We start from the raw sequence: 14,084 nt of genomic DNA on the forward strand, positions 1-14,084 counted from the left end.
TCAATAAACGTGGTAGCATCTTCGCTTGTCATTTACAATATCCACCTCCACAAACTTGAAAGGAGGGGAAATCGTAATGCCTTCCATGTCTTGGGAGAGGCCTGTGGCTTCTACCTGATGTGCCCAGAGCATCCGTCTGACAAACCCAATCTAATGAGGTTGTTAGCAGGCGCCCCACAGTGGTCACGAGGGACCTTGTTAGAAGTGTCCCATCCCTGAGGAGTTCTTTGCCAGGTGATGGACAAAGTTGTTGGCAGTGGGAAGTCTGGAGAAAGATCTGGGGCTCTTCTTATGTGGAAAAGAATCCTCTCAGTGGGTACACGGTCTTTTCCACTTCCCTGCGGGGACCAGCCCCGTGTTGTGTGCCCTGGAAAGGGGCAGTGAAGTGGCCATGTGTTGTCACTTAGGCGTGGGGTGCTCAGTTGTGCGAGTGTCACCGCCTACGTGTTTCGGTCCCGTGTGGACCCGGGGTTCTGAACAGTGGCTCTGACTCCTTCGTGCTGTTTTTGATCACGCAAGTTGAAAAAGAATCACAGATGTTCCAGGAGGACTGAGTCATGAGGGCACCTTCCTTGCTGGTCAGAGGGTCATTTCCCAAGTTCACAGAGCCAGTTAGCAACACAGCCCCAAGTCAGAGCAGAATAAGCCAGACACGCCAAGGAGCACTAGGGCCCGGATCTGCTTTCTTTAAAATACCAGTGTGGCAGAGCTATCACGTTCGGAGTATAATCAACATTGATATTTCCGTTATCTGGCCTGGTCCTCATAACAGCCCACAAGGCACATGCTGCTTCTATATCTCCTGTACAGATGGTCGTGGTCTGAGGTCACAGAGCCGATAGGGGACAGGGTTTTTTCACCCTGCTCAAGTCTAGCCTGCTATTTAAACGGATCCCAAGAGTCTCGGGCTGTCCTCCCTTCTTCTCTTCCAGTAGTGGGGTTGGCTGTGGTGTGTGCTGGGAACAATGCTTTCCTAGCTTTATAAAGACCTCAGGGATTCTGGCCTGTCCTTGCAGGTGTTCTCATTACTGCTCATTTTTTTTTTTTAACATCTTTTTTTTTTTTTGGCTGTACGCGGGCCTCTCACTGTTGCGGTCTCTCCCGTTGCGGAGCACAGGATCCGGGTGCGCAGGCTCAGCGGCCATGGCTCACGGGCCCAGCCGCTCCGCGGCACGTGGGATCTTCCCGGACCGGGGCACGAACCCATGTCCCCTGCATCGGCAGGTGGACTCTCAGCCACTGTGCCACCAGGGAAGCCCTTAACATCTTTTTTGGAGTATAATTGCTTTACAATGGTGTGTTAGTATCATACATTTTTGCCCTTGGTTCTCTCCCCGCCCCGTTATGCCCTATTTGGAGGCAGCTCCATATGGACGCGAAGTGTGGGCTGTGCACCGTGATGTGATTTGAGGGCTGCTGGAAACCCCCAGCCCTGAGCCCCTTCCCTGGAGTCTTGTTGCTGAGAGCTAAAATTTGAAGCCCAACTCTGGCTTCCAGCCCCCTGTGAATACAGCCCTTCCTTACAGAGAGAGTGCACCCCATAATTCTTTTTTTTTAACGTTATCTTTTTTTTTTTACATCTTTATTGGAGTATAGTTGCTTTACAATGGTGTGCTAGTTTCTGCTTTATAACAAAGTGAATCAGTTATACATATACATATGTTCCCATCTCTCTTCCCTCTTGCGTCTCCCTCCCTCCCACCCTCCCTATCCCACCCCTCTAGGTGGTCACAAAGCACCAAGCTGATCTCCCTGTGCTATGCGGCTGCTTCCCACCAGCTATCTATTTTACGTTTGGTAGTGTATATATATATATGTCCATGCCACTCTCTCACTTCGTCCCAGCTTAACTTTCCCCCTCCCCATATCCTCAAGTCCATTCTCTAGTAGGTCTGTGTCTTTATTCCTGTCTTACCCCACCCCATAATTCTTGACCATTCAACCTCCCTAATTTGTATCCGGAGGTTTCCCGGCTCCCAGACTGGAAGATGAACAATGAGGGAACGTTCGGCTCTCAGGGGTGAGGGAGGAACTGGCCTGTGGGGGGAAAGAGAGATAAACGGGGAAGCTGAACTTGGACTTGGACCACAGCCCCATTGGGCCACATCAGCGCCACATGAACCTGAACTCAGAGCTTCTCTGCGTCCAGTCTGGCTGAGGCCACAGCAGGGCTCTCAACCATCAGCACTCAGGAAGAAGGGACCCAGCAGAAAGGAGGGACCCGCCATGCATGGGTGTTTGCAGAGGGCTCTGGGGAGGGTGCTGTGGGTAGCACAAGAGCCCGGCTCTGGTATTGCCGCCCGATGAGGCCTGGCAGCCGGGTCTTCCCAGGGCAATTCCAGCACAGCTCATTTGTGCATGTTTTACAATAGTGTTGATAAAATCCCCATGGAGCCCTGGAGCATGTGTGAGGAGTTCCCACCAGAAATCTAAACAACGCCCTGGTGTTGCTGACAGCTTAATAATGTGACAAAGTTCAGCTCCTTCAATGACAGGGACAGGAATGCAGCTGGGCTGGGCTGACCTAGAGCTTTAAAAATACCCACTCTCCCCCTCCAACTCTGACCCAGCATTTGACAAATAACCTTTTCTTAGCCTCCTTGAAGGCACCAGACAGAACCGAGTGCCACACAGGGGCCACATGCCACCGTTAAAATGTTAAATGGAGTGGCAAGGGTCACCAGAGTCACTTGGGGCTGACATTTATCTTTATTTTATTATTAATAATAATGCATATATTGCTTCTTGGTGCATTCCAGGGTTTTTTGCACTCCAAAATCACGTGGCTGGACATCAGCGGGCCCGATAAATCACCCCACGAACCCAAATTCAATGCAGCTGTCAGGCCAGAGCGGAGAGAAGCAGAGTTTGCTTAATTGAGCTGCAGCCGGGAACCGATGGGCGTTGCCCAGAAAATCAGAATAATAGCAGTGTTGCTGGTGACATTTCAAGAGCGAGATGTGAACTGCTAGCTTCAGCTTTAATTTTACAAGAGGGAATGGGCGGGGCGGGGTGGGGGTGGGGGTTGGTGGGGACGGGTGCAGGGAGAAATCCAGACTTCAACAAATATTTAAACTCTTAGGTTTTTTTTTTTTTTTTTTTTTTTTTCTGCCTCAAAGCCAGTACAGACAATGAGTTCCACATTGAGAAATTTCAGTAGAAGGAATTCCGTTTTTTCTTCTTTCTCTAGCTTCTTCTCATTTCTCTTACCTGCGCACTCCTCTGCTCTATGCCCCTTCCCAGCAAAGACAGAGCTGAAAGGACAGGAACCATAGGACTTGAGTTGGAGCCAATTTAATGGGCCAAGGGGTTACATATGGAGCCAACAAATCATGGAACCATGAAGGATATTACTGATTTAAAGTTATGTATGTTAAAGCCCAAATCTTAACAACATTCATAAAGGTAAAGGTAACTAATGGAGAGTCTTAACAGACAGAAAATGGACTTTATTCCCCGGCTGCCCTGACTCCCTCTTCAAAAGTTTAGGGCATTTCAGTGGCAGATGGGCTCCCAGCCCCAGATTCTCGTGTTCGCTGATGTTAGCTGCTCCAAGGGGAGGTCTTAGCCTAACTCAAGGACAAGTTCAGCTCGAGCCTGCATTTATAGGAGCCCTCAGACACCATGGTTTGGTTTATTTTTGTGTGCCCGAGTGTGTGTGTTTCTTCTTCAGATGTTTTGGGGTTACCAGAAAACCCATTCCCTTTCCCCCCTTAATATTTAAAACTGTGTGTAATTTCAGGGAAATTTGATCCATGTGTCTCAGATTCATTTGCACTTAATCACAAATATCCCTCTGGAAAGAGTTCTTTTCTCTCCCAGAAGATTTTGGAGTCCCTTTTAAGAAGCCCTGTAAGTGCCCTTCTACCCCAGGCTGCCCCGTCCAAGTACAGAAGGTTGTGTTTGGCCAAAGGAAAACCAACCTGACCGCTGAGGCCATGGGTCTGGTTTGAAATGTCGAACTCGTGAATTTGGACAGTGTTCTGGCAATGGGGAAATGAATTCTGGTCCCAGTGTTTACACAATCAGAGAAAGAAGCCTTCCGTTAAAAAAAAAAAAAAAAAAATAGTGAAGATGTTCAGATCAACTCTAGAGCATTACCCCGTGGCCATTGGCATGTCAGTCTTAGCCTCTGGTTTGCAGGTTCAGAGTGAGCAATTGTTGCTTTTGTTTTAGGTTCTTTGAGAAAATGTTTTTAACCCAGAGACTCCCAACTACCAAGAAACACCCACGAACCCTCTTGGCTAGCTTCCAAGGGCCATGGCACAAGTGTACCCAGGACACACATTTCCCCACCCTCCGTCCACAACAACCCAACCACTGCACTGAAGCCACAATGGCATCCCTTCCATCCAAAACAAACATGTCATTACCGATCTCAGATTAATTGATGTCATTTGTGTGCCCTGCCTCTTGGGTTTCAGCTGGAGTCCGCCCAATGGCAATGGCCACCACCCTTGAAAACCTCAAGGCACTTACAACTTTGGCCTTTGGCAGAATTCCCTTCACTGTCCTTCTTTAGCCCTGTGACTACAGACCTTTCTTTCTCCCCACTCCCTGCCCACTCCTCTCCTACTCGGAGGCTTTGGGAAATTTCGAAATGAGTTTCCAGTGGAACGAGGTTATCTGTAGAACTGAGTTTTGCTTTGAGTAAGTGTCTGCTGTATTTCGTCAATTTTTTAAGATACAGATTTGTTTTTAACAGCCCTGAAATTAGGGCGCTCCTTACAGTTGATGATGGGGAAGTATTATGGTGAGGTCATGGAAAGCATTTTCCTGTTTAGTGGAACATAGAATAATGATGGTGCATCTATTCTAGTCCCCGAAGAGGTATATAAGATCCCTTTTCAAAACACTGTGATAAACTTTTACCTCTCTCACTCATTTCTTCGCCATTCTGTCTTCGGTCAGAGTATATTGGCCCCGTGCCTGACTCTGCACTCAGGAGGAGAAGAGGAGAGTGTTGAAACGGCCCCTCCCTTTAGGAAAGTTATAATTTCGTTCTAGACAGAAGTGCATACACGACCAACCATGCAAAGCGCTAAATTAGTGGTGTGGCCAGAAGTGGTGGAGCAGATCAAGATGGAGCCTCAGAGTGAGATGGAGAGACTGAGCGGGAGGCAGGCAGCCTCACCGCTGGGTTAGCGCTGCGATCCAAGGATGTGAATTCCCACCTGCAGGACGAGGGGTCTGTGGTGGGTCAGTGTCCCACGGTGAGTTCCACAGAACCGAGTCCAAGCGGAAGCTTTGAGAAAAAAGGGTTCCACTGTGAGGGTGCAGTGAGAGGGCATTGAGAAATGGCACTCTATTCCTTTCTCAGAGACTCCCAACACATCCTAGCATATCATGGGCGAATATAATATTAGAAGTTCACTTCAGAGAAGTTCTACAGTGAAGGACTTATTCAGATTTTCTTTCACTCAGTGTTTTCCAAATATATTTGTTCCTCAAATCCTTTATTTCAGTCAATAGCTGCTACTGCTGTAATAAACCTTAGGCAAACTCTAAGGTCTCTTTCAGCATTCCAGGAATTCACGAGCCGATGTGGAGCTACAGCACACGGGAGAGGAAAGCCTCCGAGAAATGATGTGAGCTGAGTGCTGGGCTCCTGGCTCAGGCATAAAGTGTCATCGCTGAGAGGAACACTTTTACCAACTGATCAATCAAGAAACATGTATTAGCTATGTGGAATCTAAAACACAACACAAGGGGCTTCCCTGGTGGCGCAGCGGTTGAGAGTCCGCCTGCCGATGCAGGGGACACGGGTTCGTGCCCCGGTCCGCGAAGATCCCACATGCCGCGGAGCGGCTGGACCCGTGAGCCATGGCCGCTGAGCCTGCGCGTCCGGAGCCTGTGCTCCGCAACGGGAGAGGCCGCGACAGTGAGAGGCCCGCGTACCGCAAGAAAATAAATAAAAATAGAAAACAACACAAATGAATGGATATGCAAAACAGAAACAGACTCACAGGTATCGAAAACAAACTAGTGGTTACCAGTGGGGAGAGGGGAAGAGGGGAGGACAAATTAGAGGTATGGAATTAACATGTACAAACTACCATGTATAAAAATAGATAAGCAAATATTCTGTACCGCACAGGGAATTATAGGCTTGTAATAACCTAGAATGGAGTATAATCTGCAAAAATACTGAATCATAACGCTGTATGCCTGAAACTAATAAAATGTTGTAAATCAACCATCCCTCAATAAAACAAAACAAAACAGAAACCAAATATTAATTGGACAAAAAGAAACATTTATTAAGTACCTATAGTGTACTTAATAAATAGAGTTAAATAGGTATAATTTAATAATAATAGTATATAGTTTGATAAATGTAGTGTTCTGTTGCCAGGAACATAGAGAAATGGAAAACACTTCCCCTGACCTCAAGTGGCTCCTAATCATGGAGAAGACTGGGTGTTAACAAATGGCCACAGTGAAACAGCTGGTAGCTGGTAGCTGTCACCGAGGTAGAAGAAAGGTATCCTAAGGAGACTATGCACGGCATAGAGAAAAATAAATATGATGCCATGTCAAGAAGCTTCAAGTGTGGAGATGGCCCAAGACGGGTGGGAGGCCCTCCAAATTCTGAAGACATAATAAAAACATGAGTTTTGGGAGGGAACAGAGGTCCCAACCTAAGGAAACCAATATAGCACAAGAACTTCTGCAAATTTCCACAGGATGAAAGTAGGGGAACATAACTGAAGATGGATGCTTAGGGGTGGGACCAATTGGCTGGAACAGTATCTGAAAGATTAAGTCCCAAGTGAGCTGAGCTTTTGAAATTCTAAAACCACCATAAGGGGCTCTTTGGGGGTCTTGTCGGAATAGGTCCTGACATGGATTGGTCTGTGGTTCGAGATGGTACCACGTGGCCAAAGAAAGCAGAATCCCCAACAGCTCTCCCGGGTGCCACCCACCGTCCTAAGGCTGCCCAGGCTTTTTCCTCAGCATCCGGGTCAGTAAAGAAAGGTGAACCCGGGGAAGAAACTTGCCCATCCCCCCCCAGCGCTCTGTGTGTGTCCTGATCGAGTGTGTCCTGTCCCCATCTACCCAAGTCACACCTGCACAGACGCTTTGCATCAGCCCAGCTTCAAGTGGCAATTTAAACCTTTTAAGACCACCTGTTGAGCACCCACTGGGTAGATTTCCTCTTATCACCGCCTCACGGGGAGTTACTGGATAACATAATTATGGGGCAGGAGGATGGGGCGTTTTGATTTGTGTTCTTTGAGGATTCGCCAAGGGCATCTCTGCCAAATCCATGATCACCTGAAAGGAAATCTGAAGGAAGAACTTGCTAAATAAATATTCCAGGTGCTCTTCAGGCAAATGGCTTTGAAAATGGGTCTTCTCTGCCCTTCGTCACTGCAGAGCTCAAAGGCGTTTGGGGTGGACAAAGCTGGGTGGGTGCGTCCTCGCAGGAGGAGGTGGAAGGAAGCAAAGGAAGACGTGTTTTCCAAATTGCCTGGAGCCAGGGCATGACAGGGTTGAGAAGCCCTTTGGATGTGGGATGATGCATAAAATAACTTCATGGAGCCAGACCTCTGATCTCCTGGGACTTCCCAGGACATCACCTGCACCTGCTCAGTGCAGATGCCCTCCAGTGCTTACGGGGGGGATGCCAGGGAGGTGACATGAACAGGCCACTTGGTCTCAGACTTGAGGGCACAGGACACGGATATCCCACTTTTGATGCAGCCAGACAGCCTCTCTGAAGATGCTTGACTGACATCCCGTTTTGGCTGGAATATGTGGCAACAGATTTGGGAAGGGGCACACGCAGGACCTTTTTAGAAATGAGACAGATGCATGGTCTATTCATTTCCTAGGGCTTCCATAATAAAGTACCACAGTCTGGGTGGCTTCAAACAACAGAAATGTATTGCCTCACAGTTCTGAGGGCCAGAAGTCCAAAATCAAAGCCTTGGCAGGGCCTTGCTTTCCCTAAGCCTATAGATGAGTCTTTCCTTGCCTCTTCCAGCTTCTGGTGGCTTCTGGTGGCTCCTTGGCTTGTGGCAGCATCACTCCAATCTCTGCCTCTGTCTTCACATGGCTGTGTTCCCTGTGTGTCTGTCTATGTTCAAATTTTCATCTTCTTATAAGGTTTCCAGTCATCTTGAATTAGGGCCCACCCTAATCCAATATGACCTCATCTTAACCTGATTACATCTGCAAAGACCTATTTCCAAATAAAGTCACATTTACAGGTCCTGGGGTTAGGACTCCAACATATCTTTTGGGGGGGACATAATTCAACCCGTAACACATGGATATGTGAAAAAGCAAAGATGCTATTCATATGATTTATTGGATCTATTGTCACTTCAACTTTGGGTTCATCCTCTAATAGAGGCAATGGCTTTTTATTTTTGGCTTTAATTTCAAAAAAGAGATAATCTTGTATGATGTAATATAATGTATAATAAACTCAGGTATAATGAAATTATAATACAGATATAGAAGGGGGCTGTAAACCTAAGGGGCAGGGAAGCTACTAGGGACCTAATTGTCACATGAAGTGTTCTTAGAAGGGGCGGGGAGGACTGAGAAGAGGGAGAAAAATGATCAGAGAAGCTTCATGGATTGAATTCCCCCAGTACCTTGGGCAGATTGTAGCATGACACTGACGAGGGAGCACGGTTAGAGAAAAACAAACAAGGCAGCACCAGCTTACAGTGTGTGGTCCTAACATTCCAGAAGATCCTAGTGGTGGGAGACTCTTGCATGCTCACAGAAGTAGTGGTGCCAAGAAGAGGACTGAGGTGAGAGCAGGTCCGTGGGGTTCCCTCAAGGGGTACGCGTGGGGCATGAAACACAAAGCAGTGCGTGGTTCCATATCACACATGGGCCAAGTGGGCGGGGCCTTGCAAACCAAGGCTGCCCTGGGATTCCCATCATCTCTTCACCTGACCTTGGCCCCGATCTACATGTGATAAAGGGTATTATCTATCGATTACAGTTCTTAACTGAATTCTGTAGAAGGCTCTCTTAGCTGGTGTTTCTAATGTTCCTAGGGTTCCAGGAAGAGGGGCTAAGGCTAGCAATATTAAATTAAACACCTGGGGAAGAAAACACATGACAATCGATGCAGATGGTCATGCTACAAGTCAGGGTGAGCACTAAGGGCTGAATCTGGGGGAGAAGCATTATGGCCGTTTATAACTTTGCTTCCGGAGCCTAAAGATGCCGTGAATGGTCTGGCTTTAAAAAGTAAACCCTATGAGTTCATCCAAGCCTATCATAAACAGATTCTGACACATATTACATAATTTTCAAAATTGGTGGATAGCACTGTAGCATGGTCACACGATTCAATTAAAACATAGAAAAATGTGTACAGAGAAAAATTTCCTTCCTACCTTTTCTGCTTCCATTCAGTTCCTATCCTTCCCAGCAAGGAACATTAATAGTCGTTTTTTATTTATCCTTCCAAGGAATTATTAAAAATTTGCCAGCCAACACAGATATATAATTCTGTTTCACCTTAATATTTTACACCAAGGTAGCATGCTATATGCTTTTTCCTACAACTATCCATATGAGTGTAAAATGGGGTATGTACATGTTTATTCATTACAGTGTTGTTTGCAACATCAAAAATTTGGAAATAACTCCAGTGTCCATCAAAAGGGGACTAATTAAGTTATGGAACATCTCCACTATGGAGTAATACACGGTGGTAAAAAAAAAATAATAATGAGGATGAGCCCTATGTACTTATATGAAAAGATCTGTAGGATGCATTAAGTAAAAAGTTTAATGTATAAATAGTGTATTTAGTATGTATTTGGGGTAAGAGAAGGAGATAAGAATAGATATATTTTCATTTTCTTGCATCTGAATAAAGAACAATCTAGAAGGATTCACTAGAACCTACTAAAGTCTTTACTTACAGATGGTGAATGAAGGTAGTAAAATGATCAGAGACAGGGAAGGGGGTGAAATTTTCCAATATTTATTTTGTTATAGTATTTTAATTTTTGAACCATGCAAAGTATGTTTTCTCTTTAAAACAAGACATACAATTAAAATAAATTAATTAAATGCACATCCCCAGCATCTGATAAGCATACCACAAGGAACTTACCCTACAAATATTTCTCACACATGTTCAAAAATACCTTCAAGGAAGTTCACTGTAGCGTTATTTCAACAGCAAAAGACTGGAAATGACCTAAATACCTATTAAATGTAGACTGGTTAAGTGAATTAAGTTACATTCAAACAGTGAAACACCATGCAGATATCCCAAAGAATGTGAAATATGTATTGATATGGAAAGGTCTCCAAGATATAAGTAAAAAAAATGCAACATAAAAAACATTGTGCCCCCATTTTTGATAAAATAAATTTGATGCATGCACGTACTCCCATGTATCCTGTATTTCTATTTAAAAAAAAACTTGAGGAGCTTCCCTGGTGGCGCAGTGGTTGGGAGTCCGCCTGCCGATGCAGGGGACGCGGGTTCGTGCCCCGGTCCGGGAAGATCCCACATGCCGCGGAGCGGATGGGCCGGTGAGCCATGGCTGCTGAGCCTGCGCGTCCGGAGCCTGTGCTCCGCAGCGGGAGAGGCCGCAGCGGTGAGAGGCCCGCGTACCGCAAAACAAAACAAAACAAAACAAAAAACTTGACGTGCAACGCTATGTGTATGTGTGTGTGTGTGTGTGTGTGTGTGTGTGTGTACACACGTGGAAAATTTCTGGAAGCAAATACGAAAACTTGCTAATGGTGGTGGCCTCTGGGAAGGGGGTGAGAGTGTGTAGGGTAGGAAAGTCACCTAATTTTCATTGTAATGACTTTTGAACTACATGCCTTTTTCTGTGTGCATTTTTTTTCGATTAAAAATATTTACAAATAAATCAACAAATAAAAGTATATCCATACAATGAAAACTGCAGCTGTAAAACCAACAACTGAGGAAGATTTTTATGTACTTATACAGAACAGTTCCCAAGATACGTTGTTAAACAATATATTTTTAAATTTTAGCTGCTTCAGGGTTTCCCATGCTATGTGTTACTTGGTTGACACTTCTACCTGGTGGTCAACCCACACCAATTTTCATTACTTGGGATATGAACATGTCACATCCCTGCCTTTCAGGTCAAGGATGACTATTTTTGTTCTGGTATGTCTTCCTCACCTCTAAGACTTGATACCAGTCTTTTGGGTTGAAATCCTAGCTCCTACTGGCTTGTGGACACAAGCACCTTAACTGCTGTGGGCCTCAGATTCCCCATCCGTCAAAAAAAAAAAAAAAAATAGAATACATTACAGGAATGATGTAAGAATTTGCAATAACTATTTAGCACATAAGGACCCAAGGGTAAGCATTTTTCAAGATGGTGGCTGTCACTATCATTAATATTCCTTGGGATGTGGCCATCGGAAGTGTAGACAGGAGGGACCACACCCTGGTTTTGCACGAGGGGAGGCAAGGCTTTGTGCGTCATCAAGGCTGTTCCAGAGGAAGCCTAGCGTTTGGCTGGTCTATTTGGCCACAGTAGCCTTGAGCCTGTGTCTCAGAGAAGCAGCTACTAATAATAGTTCAGAATTCAATATTCTCTGGGTGCAACTGGGGCTGTGTTTTGCTTATACGGTGCATTTAAAGCCCCTCTTAGGGAAGCTTATTCTCATCTTTTAAGCATGAACTGTATCTAGTGGCTCCTCCCCACTCCCGCAAGATGCCTCTCGCTGCCTTCTGTTGCCCTGGGTCCATTAGTCCTATTTGTGTTTGAGTCTCTGTTTATAGCAATGTCTTTCAGAAGAGGAAGTGAGGATGCCCATGTTGTCTTTCTTCACTTTTATAGAGTTAAAGAGAAAAAGAACTGCCTCTCCACTGTCTCTCCGTTTCATCTCCCAGGGCAGCTCTGGGTCAACTGGTCTCACTGATTATCCAGTAGGCTTTCTGCCTTGATGCATTGACCAGGGTCTTTTATTATTGACTTTGGAGCTCCTTGTAAGGTACTCCAAAAAAGCATTTTAAAATAGTGTCTAGTGGGCAGTTTACATTTTAACTGCTCCTTTCACTACCCCTCGCAACACCCTCACGTAGTTCCCTTTTCTAGAATTAAATAACCACATCATAGCTTTTGGGCTCCATGTCTCTTTTAGATGTTGAACTTGGCCCTGTTATGGTCTTTATTTATATAGTGGTTCAGTTAGGGTCTCACGCTTGTCCCCATTCCTCATCTTCCTCCTAGTGTGTGTTTTCAGGTTATATGGCATCTTGATAAATTAAGGGCCAGATAGTACTATCTGGGCTTGTTTTTCTGAGAATCCCTCTGAGAATCACTGACGCTGTGATAAGCGATTGTGCTCAAGGAGTCATGTGATCACGAGAATGTAGTGGGTGTGAAAGGAAAGACTGAAGGCCACCGTTTTCCAAAAGTCCTTTGGTTCCGGGTGAATGTCAAGTGTCTTTTCCCCATTAATTAATCTAGGATTTAAGATCGAAGATCTGTCTGTCTCTTGGGTTTTATTTTAGATGTCACAGTACTTTGGAGACCATTTACCCTAAATACAGACCTGGATTTCAGGTTCTCTCTCGTCACTTTCCTACCACACTTTTACAAATCCCAGTGGGGGACCTGCCAACTTGCCATTTTCCTTTCTCTTTCCTTTATCCACACTCATCTTCCCTAAGGGTGGGCCCAACCTTATTCTGAAGGTCAAAAGCTCAATGAATGGTGAGAATTTCTTGTGGAAATTTCTAGTAGAAAATAACACTTCACAAGCCCAATACTAATGTTTCCAAAGCTGCAAGCCAGCGAGGACCCCCTGTCTTTCCCCACCACCAACACACAAATACACCTTCCCATATTATGTTCCCAATACCCTGAAGACGATACTGGCAGGGTGTACACTTGGCTTAATCTTATGTGGCCTCAAGTAAGGATGTGTTTTTTATCTTTTAATTTTCTTTTATTTAAAGGAGGAATTCTACATTTTTTCCCCCTTCTACTTTAAAACTATACCAAGAAGTTACAAGGGGATCGGCAACTTCCTCAAGAAACAGTTTATACTCAACTCATTCCATGATGTGGCAGCCTCATGGGTATGTAGCAACTGAATTACAGAGGAAGAAATGAGCACAGTTTCTTGTGCTCTCCAAGACAGAGAAAACCTAAAGTCAGTAAAGAAAATGGAATTGTGCACTTGGGAGAGATCTTCAACAAGTAGACAAATAGATAGCAGTCAGATATATTTCACTTCTCAAATTGAGAAGAATTGAAAAATAATACAACCCGATACTGGCAATGATGTGAAAACATAAGCACTCATATTCTTCTGGTGAGAGAATAAGTTGGAACAATCTGGAGGCAAAGTTAGCAATACTATATATCAGGAGCCTTAAAATCTGCATGCCTTTTGATTTGGCAAATCACCTCCAGAAATTCCAAGGAAAAAATAGAGGTAACAGAATCTCACCAATCGGAACTTCATTATAGCATTGATTATCAGAGTAAAAAATTAGGAATACCCTAAGGACCAAGTAATAGGGAATTGGTTAAATGGATTATGATACATAAGAATGATGTCATAGATGAAAAGGGGCTTGGAAAGATGTTCTTGATATATAAGCAAGAAAAAGAAATTAGAAAAACAGTATAAAGAGTGTTAGCTGACAATTACACCCCCCCAAAAAAGAACCCCAAACCAAACTAAACCAAAACAAAACAAAAAACACACTAGAAAAACTTGATTAAGAAAAGCTACGTTTATTAGATTTATTTCAGTAAAGAAGAATACAGAGTCTTAGCAGTAGAGTAGAAAGGGGAAGCTGCAGGAGGACGATATTCACAGGGTTTTACGCCAGAGCTGAGTGATTGATTATAAGACGGGTCTTACCAGGTGGGGAACTGGTGGGGATTGAACGATTTATGACATAACAGCTTTGGATTGATGGACACAGTGAGGCACGGTCTTGAAACAAACGTTGTTGAGCAAACTGTTGATCTTGATAAGTAAGCAAGTATTTTCTGGAGCAAATAGCAGGTTATTTGTGCCTAGTCCTGGTATAGTTTGGTACAGAAACAGGAATATATGTTTTGCTCACAACTGTTTACCATAGA

Source organism: Phocoena phocoena, chromosome 10 (genome assembly GCF_963924675.1).
Source record: "Phocoena phocoena chromosome 10, mPhoPho1.1, whole genome shotgun sequence".
NCBI classification, from domain to species: domain Eukaryota; kingdom Metazoa; phylum Chordata; class Mammalia; order Artiodactyla; family Phocoenidae; genus Phocoena; species Phocoena phocoena.